A 13,905-nucleotide genomic window follows, 5' to 3' on the forward strand; every position below is an offset into this window, starting at 1 on the left:
GGTGACCCAGGGCGGCCTTGGTCACTTCGGCACATCTTCTTTTCCCTGACCATTGACCGGGCTATAGTTCAAACCTGAACATAGCGAGCTCCGACCGGACTGCGCTGCGCATATTTGATGAGACGGTAAACGGTTGCATTCACTGTACTTACTTTTATTGTATTGTTGGCTGATTGTATCCTGTGTCTGTTTTTCTTCCCCTAGTAGAGCTTGATTATTGTACTCATTGTTAGACGATTGTATTACTTGTTATACCTGTTATTTTCTATTTCTGTAACCCCCTTTTAGTCCATTAGGGACTTAAATACATCATTAACGGAGTTTCTATCTCCTCACTTCTATACTGTGGTCTCGTCAGTTATTCGCATATAGCGATAAGGTATATCACGGACACTGTCCTTAAAGGTGTATTCGCAGATTAGAGACAGAGTACTGCGAAGGGATCTCTTATTAAGGTATTGGTTCTTTGGTGTATAATACACGATAAAGGTACGCTACGCTGCGCTACGTTTCGTTCGCACGTAGCTAGGTATAAGAGGTACGCTGGTTACCTTATTGTTCTTGGTTGTATTAAAACGGCATTAACAAGGGATAGGCATGACATCTCGGATCTATCATGACCAAATAAATTAGCCCGACTGGATGAAGTTTCGGAGGATGATAGTGACAAAATGACGGAGCTGGAGGAGTCTGCTCCCTCTAGCACCCAGAGGAGCGGTCCCTCTAGCTCAAACGGGACGGCAGCTAGCGAGGTACCAAGTCACTACTGGTGGTAGGGGAATCTATCATCAGCAAAACAGATAGGGCAATCTGCTAACGGGACCGTGATCGCCGCACGGTCTGTTGCCTCCCAGGTGCTCGGGTGCGGCATATCGCGGACCGAATAGACAGATTGTTGGGAGGGGCTGGGAACAACCCAGCGGTCTTGGTGCACATAGGCACTAACGACAAAGTTAATGGTAGGTGGGATGTCCTTAAGAAAGAGTATAGGGAATTAGGTAAGAAATTTAAGACGAGGACATCTAGGGTAATCTTCTTGGAAATATTTCCTGTGCCAAGCGCTAGCCCAGGTAGGCAGAGGGAGATCAGGGAGGTAAATGTGTGGCTCAGGGACTGGTGTAGGAAAGAGGGCTTCGTGTTCATGGAACCCTGGGCGGACTTCTCGGTCATTCGATTCGCCATCTTTTCTGTCATGACGGATTGCACCTGAATGAGGAGGGGGCTGCGGTGCTGAGGGGAAGGATGGTTAGAGGAGATTTTAAACTAGGCAACGGGGGGGGGGGGGGGTTTGCCAGTCATTATGGGACCGGTAGAGAGAATAGTTTCAATGGGGTCAAGAAACAACTGGGGGATGGAGAATGGGGGGAGGAGATAGGCATAGGCAATGTCCTGGGGGTCAACAAGGGTATAATTGGGGTTAATTCCAAGGGTGACTCATCACTGCCATGTTATGCTAGATGTGATACCTCATTACTGGACTCTTGTGTCGCAGATATTAGACTAGAGAATGGAGTAATAGATGTTGGAGGTAGTTCCAATAATACAAATGGGTTGAGTAACAATCAAGGTGGGGAGAACTTTAATGAGTCTAAAGAGGGGGATGTAAGAAAGAGGAAGGTTGTCAAGAATACTGACAACTCAAGTAATAAAATCATACATAATAATAAAAACACTGAAACTAAACACAAAATTAAATGCTTACTAGCCAATGCACAAAGCTTATCGGGTAAAATCGCAGAGCTAGAATCTGTGGTTAGTAGGGATGAATACAACATCATTGGTATAACAGAAACATGCTGTAATGATTCGCACAACTGGGCAATAAATATGGAGGGATTTATATTATACAGAAAAGACGAAAAATAGTAGAGGAGGGGGTGTGTGCCTATATGTAAATAATAACTTATCATCGTGTGAGTTAAAAATGAGCATAGATACAGAGAAAGACAACTCAGAAGCAGTGTGGGTCGAGATAACAGACCATAGTAACAAACTGAATAACAAGATAATAATAGGGGCATGCTATAGACCACCAAACATAAGTGAGCGGGAGGAGTCTTTTCTTTTAAATCAAATCAAACAATCATCAAACCAAGGTCAGGTAATAATTATGGGGTATTTCAATCTACCAGACATTAATTGGGAAAATTAATCATGTAAATCAGCTAGAAGCACTGGGTTCTTAACCACGCTTAAAGACCAATTTATTACACACATGGTAGAAGCACCAACTCGTAATGAGGCACTTTTGGATTTAGTATTAACAAGCAACATAGATTTAATTTCAAATACAAAAGTAATTGAACAACTTGGGAACAGTGACCATAATATGGTTTCCCTGGAAATCAACTTCAAGAAAATCTACCAAAAAGGGATGGCAAAAATACTAAACTTCAGAAAAGCGAACTGTCAATTATTCAGGGAAGCCCTTAAAGAAATTAGGTGGGAAACAGTTATGGCAGGAAAAAATGCAGAAGAGATGTGGAATACAGTACTTTGAACGAGGTACTCATACCACTAACCAATAAATACATTCCGAGAGTAAATAAGGGTAAATTCAACCAAAAAAAGAGCCATGGTTAGACAAAAAATTAAGGTCAGCCATCAGCAACAAAACAATAGCATTTAAACTTTATAAAAGTAACTTAAATGAGGAGGCATTCACCAAATATAAGGAATCAAACAAAACTTGTAAAGAGGTAATCAAGACAGCTAAACGATCATATGAAATATGAATAGCTACCGAAAGTAAATCCAACCCCAACATTTTTTTTCAATATATAAATAGTAAGTGTATAATTAAGGAAAACATAGGTCCACTAACGGACACTAATGGTAGAAAAGTTACAGAGGAAAAGGGGAAAGCAATACTGTTAAATTAGTTCTTCTTGTCAGTGTTTAGTTAGTGTTAGCAATGTTAAAAAAATAAATCACCAGGGCCAGATGGGATTCACCCAAGGGTACTAATGGAATTAAGGGAAGAACTAGCTACCCCACTACATTATATCTTTAGCAACTCCCTGTCAACAGGTATAGTGCCCAAAGACTGGAAAGTAGCGGAGGTAGTGCCAATATTCAAAAAAGGGAGAATCCAGCCAATTACAGACCGGTTAGTTTAACATCAATAGTGGGTAACATTTTTGAAGGATTTTTAAGGGATTGTATCCTGGAATATTTAGACCTTCATCGTTTACTCAGTACGAGCCAGCATGGGTTTGTAAAAGATCGCTCATGCCAAACCAATCTACTATGTTTCTATGAGCAGGTGAGCAAAAATCTTGACAACGGGAACACTGTGGATGTGATTTTCCTAGATTTTGCTAAAGCATTTGATACGGTACCGCACAAGAAGATAATAGATAAAATGGAAGCCATGGGTTTGGGAGAGAATATTTGCAAATGGGTAGGGAACTGGCTGTGTAACAGGGAACAAAGAGTGTCGGTAAAAAGGGCAGTATCAGATACGACACAGGTACTAAGTGGAGTGCCACAGGGTTCAGTCTTGGGGCCCATTTTGTTTAACATTTTTATTAATGATATTGGGATAGGGTTAATCAGCAATGTAGAAGACAAAGGAAATAGGGGTAAACCAGCGCATCCTATTGGGATCTTAAAATTTACAATGATGTTTTCCTTATGTGAATGTCCTTTTCTTCAAAAATCTTTAGTCCAAAACGTACCACCTCAAAGATAAAACAAACAAGATTTCATGGTGTGGATTTCCCAATACAATTTCAATTATTAAGTGAGGTTTTCTAGAAGGATGTGCCCGTACCGTGTTTTGGCCTATCACCAGGCCAAGAATTAGTGCGTAGAATAGGGGTCACTTCCAACCAATCACAGATATACGCCTTTAGGATTCCTCCTGCTTGTCCCTCTTCCTGCTACACGTATAGTTTATGAAGACTGGGAGGCAGGTTCCACGGAGCTTCTCTCTATGCTTCCAGCAGGTCTGCACTTCACAGGAAGTGCCTGTACGATACAAAACTAAGCAAAGTTATCAAGTCATTGGAGGATGTTACCACACTTCAAAAGGATCTAGATAACCTAGAGGAATGGGATAACAAGTAGAAAATGAAGTTCAACGTAATTAAATGTAAGGTCATGCACCTGGGGAGACACAACCAGTGTGCAAGTTATACCCTTAGTGGTAAGGTACTGGGTAATTCAGAACTCGAAAAGGATCTTGGAGTCCTAATAGACACCAAGTTGGGGTGTAGCGCCCATTGTAATGTAGCAGCAAAAAGGCTAACAAAATTCTAGCATGCATCAAAAGGGATGTGGAAACTAGGGACACCAAAGTCATTATGCCCCTGTACAAGTCATTGGTTAAACCACACCTCAAATATGGAGTACAGTTCTGGACGCCACACTACAAGAAGGACATCGCTGAATTAGAAAAAATACAAAGAAGGGCAACAAAGCTTATACGACCATATCGCATGCGATGCGATGACCCGATTTTTCCATAGGATTCAATGTTAAAATGGACTGAGTCCATTTTAACATGGAATTCAATGGGAAAAAGGGGTCCTTTTCATACCCCTACTATCCAAGTGGGCATGGTGTTGGATATAAACCTGTGGCGAGTGTAGCGAGCCACCGAGCCCGAAGTGTGGCGAGCGAAGCGAGCCCCGCGAGGGACGGTATCAGGGCCGGTGCTAGGGTGTTCGGCGCCTACCTGCAAACTCTAAATTTGCGCCCTCCCATACCTTATGAAAGAGTGCACACTAGAGGCATGTGCCATAAAAAAGGAGTTGTGTTCTCACAAGGAATGTGTTCTCAAATTACACCACACAGTAGCACAATCTTATTCACATTATACCAAATGTAGTGCCACTGATTCACATTATACTACACATCAGTTTCCCTTATTCCAATTACGAAACACAGTAGAGTCCATTATTTATGCTACGTCAGACATTTGTACCCTTTACACACACAGTAGTGCCCCTTATGCATAATTTCCAGAGTAATGCAGGTTGCCCACAGTAGTGCTGCCTACACATAATGCACAAGAATGTTACTTACACATAATGCACAGGCTAGTGCTGCTTAAACATAATGCCCAGAATAGTGCCGTTTTACATAATGTCAAGAGTTGCGCCGCATAAACATAATGCCAACAATAGTGCGATTACAAATAATGTCCACAGTAACACAGCTTTCACATAATGCCCAGATAAGCACTGGTTTCGCATGCCCCTTGCGCACAATGACCAGACTAGCGACACTACAAATGTACACAGCAGTGGCACTGCCCGCAGTAAAGACGCGTAAACATAATGCCCAGAGTAGCCCTGCTTATATAAAATGGCCAAGGTAGCACTGCTTATGCATGATGCCCAGAGTAGTGACAGTTATGCAGAATGCCCAGAGTAGTGACAGTTATGAATAATGCCCAGAGTAGTGACAGTTAATCATAATTCCCAGAGTAGTGTTACGAATAATGCCCAGAGTAGTGGGTTAAGCATAATGCCCATAGTAGCACCACTTAGCCAAAATGTCAATGATACTGTAGTGTTGTTTGCATATAATGCTCAGAGTTGTGCCCACACAATGCACCTTCCATCCCTATAATATGCAAGTGTTTCTTCATATACTTAATTTTGAGGGTGCCACTGCCAAGTCGGTGTTAATACAGACAGTGCCTCTCACCTCATGAAGGGGGAAGGCCCTGTGTCTATTATAGTGGCCCCCCATTTTGGCCCCCCGTTACAGCGGCACACACCTTTGTTGTACACACTGTCACACAAACAGTGCCTGCCAGCGTGGCCTCCTGCTGTGTGTTCTGTGCCTCTCCAAGTCATCCTGATTCTTGCTCCAGACAAAATCGCCTGCCGGCTCTTGCCCCCCAGCAGGCATGTGTGCGCACTACGTGCGTGGCGGGAGCATCATGTTACCATCCCGGCTTTACAGGGAGAAAGGAATCCTGAGTCCCCCCCCCCACCTCCACAGCACTGATCCGAAAATGTACGCCAGACAGGAGGCGGGTAGCGCCACTCAGCAGTGCGGGACTGGATCAGCTTCAAGCCCGGCTGCCTGTCTGATGCGCAGGTGCGTAACTATGAATTGGGCGCCCCCCGCCATTAATGGGGGGGCGCCCCCTCCCCCTCCTCCACAGCACCCCCCCTCCCCAGCAACACCCTCCCCCATCCCCTACCCGCAGCCTTAACTGTCTTGCTGCCGCTGGTCCCGGCTCCCTTGCTGGCTTCATTCTTCTGCTATGGAGACGGACCAACACAAAATGTCCGCCCCCATACAGCAGTTTCAGAGAACAGTCTGCTATATGGGGCGGACATTTTATCGTGGTCCATCTCACTAGCAGAAGAACTGAAGACAGGTAAGGCTGCGGGCGGCGGATTGGCGGGCGATGGGCGGGCGGACGGCAAGCGGTGGATGGGCGGACGGGAGGGTGCTAACTATAGCAACGCAGCCCCCCGGCGCCCCCACATGCACAGCGCCCCCCCGCGACTGCGGGGGCTGCGGTGCTATAGTTACGCCACTGCTGATGCGCTAAGCCTGCTGCCGGCGCTACTGCCTGTCAGCAGCCGGCAGCTACAGTGTTAGAGGAGGGGAAGAAGCGCCTCTAAGGGCCGGCGCCTACCTGCTTTGCAGGCTGTGCTGAGCGGGTAGCGCCGGCCCTGCCCAGCCCATTATTTAAGTCATACTTGCCTACCTGACCCTCTCCATGCAGGAGAACATGCTCTGTTCCTGGACTTCCCTAGTAATGTATGATTGCCATCACCTGTGGGGAGCTAGGTAATTGATAAGAAAGGTGTCACCACAGGTGATGGCAATCATACATTACCAGGAAAAGTCCAGGAGCAGAGCATTTAAGTACATCATTTATCCTTCTAAATGAATATAAAAAAAATATGCAATTATTAAAAATATGTTATAACATGTATTATAAAAGACTTACAGTGCTTCTGTTTAAATCTTGTGCAGCAGGCTGCAGACCAGTCCCTCCTCTTCTATCTGCGCAGGCAGGACCAGGATGCCATTACACCCCTCTCGTGACTGAGGGCGAAAAGAGGGGAGAGAAGGAGGAGATAGAGGGGGCGGAGTGTAGATGGCTGACACTGGCCACTCCACACATAGACCCAGAAGGCTCTGCAGTGCTGCTCATTTGATTGACAGCCTGGGGAGCAATGGGTAGGGGGCGGGGGCGGCCATGATGACGTCATCAAGCAAGGCTGCAGGCATTGTGTCGGTGAATGAGGGGAGCTACTGGTGTCGCTGGCTGCCTGTCATAATATTTGACAGGCTGCGGCAGCCAGTAGCTAACTAGCAGTCAGTACTAGTAGCCACCATGGCCTATTATTAAAATAAACATTGAAGCCGAGCGAGCGCGATGCGTTGCGCCGCAGGCTGTACTAGGAGACAGGGGGGAAACAGCCAGGCACCGTGAGTGACGTCTTTGCTATTGGTTACATAGGACTCGGAGGCGGACTTGGAGGGTTTGTGTTGTGTGCGCAACAGCGGGGCGCACACAGCGGGGCGCAACCGGCGCAGGGACTGGAGCAGGCAGCATCCATTTCCTCATTACAGTCTGTGTCACTCTGTATTTATACTCTCCATATTACTGCCGCCCGGCGCTGTCAGACAAGCGCTGCGGGCGGCAGTGAAGGCGAGGGGCCGGCTGAGGCAGCTTTAGCAGCAGAGCAGGGAGAGTGCGCCTTTTCACCATGGCGCCTCCCTGCTTTGCAGGAGCTGCTGAGCGGCCAGTGCCGGCCCTGGACGGTATTCTGTGTCCGCTCGCCACGCTTCGGGCTCGGTGGCTCGCTACACTCGCCACAGGTTTATATCCAACTCCATGCCCACTTGGATAGTAGGGGTATGAAAAGGACCCCTTTTCCCATTGAATTCCATGTTAAAATGGACTCAGTCCATTTTAACATTGAATCCTATGGAAAAATCGGGTCCATCGCATCGCATCGCATTGCATCGCATCGCATGCGATATGGTCGGATGCGATGCGATGCGATGGACCCGATTTCAAAATCGGCAGCCCAGTTAGTACATAAGTACCGTATAAATATATTAGGGGCCAATACAAGGAACTATCTAAGACCCTTTTTTCTTCGAGAATGGAAAATAGGACCCGGGGGCATGAGTATAGACTTGAAGAAAAAAGTTTTTCTTTACGTTTGAGCTGTCAAACTCTGGAACTCTCTTCCCGGCGAGGTGGTATCAGCGACCACATTTAATACATTCAAAATAAGGTTGGACAATCATTTATTGGCTAAAAATATCCAGGGTTATAAGTAAGTAACATAATCAGTCTTTAAATTAAAACAACATAATATACAGCATCTGTGTAATATACAGCAGATGTGAGATGGCTTCGTTTCGGTGATCCTCGCCGAAAACAAGCCACTCACGCCACAGAAACCCCCATACTAGCCGCATTGAATACCACCCTATGTGGGGAATTCTTTTTTTTATGAGTCAGCGGCCACTAGATGTTACTGTTATGATGTTCATAATTTTGATGGGATGGGAACTAGTAGTTGGATAATGTCTAGTACTATAATATCTGATGCCATATATGAGGTGTGGTATGGTACTCCGCCAATCAGGATACTGACAGTCAGTATTCCCACATTGGAATCCCGATTGCCGGTACTACTACGGGGGGGGGGGGGGGGGGGGGCGAACGCAAAGAAGTCCCTTGCAGGCTCGCTCGCCACAGGTTCTACTCTCCCTTTATGGGGGCCGGGATCAAAACTGTCAGGCATTTAAACAGTCGGGATGTCAGAATCCAGACTGTCGGGCAGTCATCTAACACACATATGATGTAGTGCATACCTAGGGTAAATTTACTAAAGCTTCTAAAAGGTTAAAATAGGGATTTTGCCCATAGCAACCAATGAGATTCTAGATATAATTTTTCTATTGCATCCTAGAAAATGATAGATAGAATCTGATTGGATGCTATGGGCAACATTCCCACTTTTACCTTTTTTGGAGGTATTCAATGTTGCCAATTTGTGTCAAAACGGTAAAATAGGTCCATTCCCCCCCCCCCCCCCCAAAAAAAAGATTTGCATTCCGTCTATTCAACAGTCGGGATCGCGACTGACAGGGGCTTTTCTCCCTCATGGGCTCATGGGGGTCGATAGATGGAGAATAGAACCTGTGGCAAGCACATACCACACCATTTCAAAGACATCTGCAGGTCATTTCTCTGGAAAAAAATTCTGTCATTAAATACTCAAAACCTATTATTTCTGGGGATCGCAAATAACGGGAATCATTGAATACCCCATTAGAAATTTTAGTAAATTTACCTCTAAGCCATGCAAAGCTGATTCTTGACTCATAGGCCTTTATTCTGGATCAATCGCAAAGGCAAATTCCTTCTCAAATGCAGAAAACCATGTGCAGAGAGAGTTACAATAGATTTAGGTGAGTTATTTTGTTTCTGTGCAGGGAAAATACGCGGAAAACTAAGCAAATAGCTTAGTGGGTGCCCAACTAACATGTAAGTACCGCCAAATTATTAAACCCCCAGTGGAATAGGCTTCTGATTTCTCTGGCATTGTAGAGTTCAACTTAGTACAATCAGGGAACGCGCCATATATCAGTATTGTATTATCACAGAAAAATCTCTGTGATAATAATCTCACCACATTTGAAGCCTCAGTTCATGCAGTAACATAAAGAGAAATTATTCATGCTTATCACATCTCGTCTGGCTTTTTAATACATGTTTCATGATTCCATATACTGTAGGTTTTTTTTTTGTGCTTCTCCAAATGCTTTTTTAGCTGACTTTTTTCCATATATTTCACCCAAGAATTCCTGTTTATTTAATAATCCCTGCAATGTTAACCTCATATCAATCAGAGTTATGTGTAACAATAACACACTTATAGGGTTTAATGTGCATTTTATGCATATCTGCATTTGCGGCACACAGAAAAGGTTAATTAAACACTGCATATGCTGGATTTTCTCTGCACCTTGAGGCTCAGCTATGGAGATCTCTACACAGCTGAGTGGAAGAGCTCATTTAATCTGGCAAGGCATCAAGTGCACTTTTTCTACAGCTGACTAACAGGCACAGAATGTCCTGTATTTTATTGTATCCTTCAAGGTCTGGGAAGAGTTTGCATGTAACTCATTATTCATTAGGATTTCCTGAATGCCTTGGGCATACACATTCACTTCATTGCTGGCAGAAGGGCAAGAAACACATCTGAAACCCCTCTGGACTGAAGTGGTGACACAACTTTCAAGCACAAATGGATTTACAAACTGCAGCCTATTGAGGAACAGCTTTTTCATTCATGTATATTTTGTAGTGACTTTCTGCTGGCGGACTCACAGCGCTGGGTCTGTATTAACACTTTCTCTTTATGTGTGAATGGATGACTTTCAGTCTCTCCAATGTAACACACCGCATAATATTGCTATAACCTCAAAATTGAGGGGTACACATAACCATCAGTAACTAGTATATAAAATATACTCAGGATTAACATTTATTTTAATATTAGCGAACCAGCTCTGCCTTGCTTGGGAGCCATTTTGAATTTATGGTGGTAGGCTTTTTAATTGAGGTATTATAAGATTTAATTGTAGACGATATTAGTTGTTTTTCCTCCTAACGTGGACATAGACGATATTAGTTGTTTTTCCTCCTAACGTGGACATGAAAATCTTTTGTTTTGAGGAAAAATAATCGTTTTTCAAATAAATTAAATAGGAATGGAAAAAAAGGGAAAAACGAAAATTTTGTATCAATAAACAGGGATTACATCAATCTTTCTGGAGAACCCGGATTTGTTTTAGATTAATATTTCATACAACTAAACCTTCTTCATCAAATGCTCTATAGAATTATAAAATCCACATAAAAATGGGTCCAGTGGTTCTCAACATTCACTTGAGCAAACAGACAGAATCCTAACAGGGACTATATTATACAACAGTATGCAAGGATATCTCTGAAATCCTTACATGGGGCAACTTTTCCACTGGCACACTTCTTCACCTTTATAACTGCTTCATACATTTACCCCAGAGTAGTTCAAGATTAAGATTATATATAGAATCTGGTTGGTTGCCCATAGCAACATCTAATCTTCAATAGAACTCCTATTTTAGTGAATAAACTCCATAGGGCAGTATTTAATGAGAAAAGTTCTCCGTGTTTTATGGAAAATTTGTGCTTTGTTCGCCTTGGACGGAGCATTTTGCTCTCCAAAAGCGAGCAACCCTATTCAATGCGAAATATTCTCCGTTTTTCTAAGTGATTTTCTCCGTCTCTCTCCGTGTAGCAATTCTCCATATTTTGATGGAGATCTGGAATGTGAACTTTTAAACTAAAAGGTTTTTTTTTTTTATTTTGGTGTCAAAAAATCAGGTTTTTTTTTCTGTGAAGGGGCATGTTATTTTTATTCATGTGCTTATAGCACATGCATATATATTTAATTTAAAAAATATATATATATATATTTTTTTTTACACAGTGCAGCCAGCAGGGGGCCGGAGCGCTCGAGCCGCTCATTAGATATTCATATATTCACTGCACCCGATCGTTAATATGCACGATCGGGTGCAGTGAATACTGGGTCCCCCGCTGGCTATAGGGGGGGGCAGCTTGTGCTGCCTGGGTCCCGGGGAGCCCCCTCCCCTCCACATTCCTCTGGAGCAGCCAGGGAGACTTTAATCTCTCTGGCTGCTTCCGTCCCCCGGCTCCCTGAAAGCTCCCTGCCGCGGACGCTCGTCCGCTGCAGGGGATAAGACTCGCCGCGAGTGGCGGCGAGTCTTAAATACATTGAATACTGGGAGCAGGAGGCTCCGGAACAGGAAGAATCTCCGCTAAAACACGGAGAGTGCATGGAGAGCGAAATAAAACGCTCTCCATGCACGGAGAACTTTGTCATTGAATACTGCCCATAGTGTTCCTAAAAATGTCCATATGTTTCAGTACCTGCATAGTGTAATTACTCACACTTTTTTATTCAATACATTATTAAGTAGAAATTCTTATGCTGGTCATACACTAGACCAAAGATGAAATGTGATAAGATGAGAGAATAAGAAAGTCAGAGATTTGGTAAGAATTCTACAGTTTTTTTTAACCGGCAATCATTTATACTGCAAAACCAGTTTGATTTGGAAGTGTAAATGATTGCTGCTTTAAAAAACTGGAGATTTCTTACAAAAGCTCTCACATTATGATTCTCTCATCCTATTACATTTCACCCCTACTTTCATCCAATCATGCAACTAGATGGATTTAAAATCTGGAAATGTATAGGAACAAATGACAATCAGCAAGTTGCTCACAAACCCAGGACAATAGCTAAAACAGATTCTGCTACAGGACCTTGTTTATGACAGTTTTTGTCTATTTACAGAATTTGGGATCTAATTACTGAATTACAAATTACATTTGCTTCCATCCAGTACTAGATTTTTATTCCATCCAACCATCTTGCTGAATGGTTGGATGAAAGTTGGTCTAGTATTTGGCCAGCTTTATTCTCTGTCATTATCTCTTATATATTTGGCTACATCTGTCACTCAGACTGTGTGAGTGTGTCTATAACGCTGGGTGGAGCGTCTGACTCAGAGAACCAGCCCAGTGAGCCCACAGTGCCAGACAGCCTCTGCCTCCCCATGCTGCCCAGCAAAGACACTGCTACTCCACAGCCACCAGATGAGTGCCCCCCTTCCCCCCCGTGACCCCCCCTCCCGCGATTTGGGGCACCCCCCTCCCGCGATTCGCGGCACACACACCCCCGCGACCCCCTCCCTCGATTCGCGGTACCCCCCACGACCCACCCCCCTCCCGCGAATCACGGCACACCCCCCGAATACCCCCTCCCGCAATTCGTGGCAAACACCCCCCGCGACCCCCCTCCCACGATTCGCGGCACCCCCCCACCCCACCCCCCCACCGCGGCGATTCCAGGCACACACACCCCCCCAAGACCCCCCCTCCTGCAATTCGCGGCACCCCCCACCACGACCCCCCCTCCCGCGATTCGCAGACCGCCCCCCCGGGCAATTCGCAGAACGCCCCGCAACCCCCCCTCCCGCAATTCACGCCACCCCTCCCCCCCTTCCGTGATTCGTGGCACCCCCGCGACCCCCCCTCCCGCGATTCGCGGCCCCCCATTCCCGCAATTCACGCCCCCCCCTCCCGCGATTCGCGGACCCTCCGCCCCTCGCGATTCACGCCCTCCCTCCCAGGATTCACAGCACCCCCCGTGCTCGCCCTCCCGTGATTCGCAACCCCCCTCGAGTGATTCGCGAAACACACACCCCCGAGCCCCCCTCCCGCGCTTTGTGGACCCCCTCCCGTGATTCGCGGATACCTGCGCCAAACACCCCCCGCCCCCCTTGATTCACGGCACCCCCACGCCCTACCCGCGATTCAAGCCACCCTCGCACCCCCTCCCGCGATTCACGGACCCCCGCAACCCCCCTCCCGCAATTCACTGACCCCCACAACCCCCCTCCTGCAATTTGCGGATCCCCTTACCGTGATTCACCCCCCCCCTCCCGCGATTTGCGGACCCCCACACCCTCCCGCAATTCGCGGACCCCTGTGCCACCCCCCCTCCCGCAATTTGCAGACCCCCCTGCCCCCCTTTTGGCAATTCTACCCCCCAGCGGACCCCCACGACCCCGCTCCCGCATTTCACGTACCCCCGTGAGAATGGTACCGCTACAAGCAGGTGCCACCCCATGGTGGGAAATCTGGCCCTGGCTGATGCGCTGCAGGTTCCCCCACTGCCAGAAGTGTCCCCACGGTCCTCTGCACCAGCGCCACAACTTTTATCAATGTATTGCCCATATACCACTATTATACAGCCTCTTGCTCTCATGCACCCCCTTACTCCCTCCCAATGGGAGGAGACGCTCACCAGCTGCCAGGAG

General features: G+C 46.0%; 1 long non-coding RNA gene across 1 annotated transcript in view; it reads left to right on the top strand.

Annotated features, from left to right (window-relative positions):
• The first annotated feature begins 10,176 nt into the window (after nucleotides 1–10,176).
• LOC146030563 (uncharacterized) overlaps nucleotides 10,177–13,905 on the top strand; it is a 40,108-nt gene continuing 36,379 nt past the window's right edge. Inside the window, exon 1 of the long non-coding RNA XR_014456059.1 lies at nucleotides 10,177–10,344. This is a non-coding gene — a long non-coding RNA (uncharacterized LOC146030563). The remainder of the gene's footprint in view (nucleotides 10,345–13,905) is intronic.

Source organism: Crinia signifera, chromosome 1 (assembly GCF_055691185.1).
Source record: "Crinia signifera chromosome 1, ASM5569118v1, whole genome shotgun sequence".
NCBI lineage: Eukaryota > Metazoa > Chordata > Amphibia > Anura > Myobatrachidae > Crinia > Crinia signifera.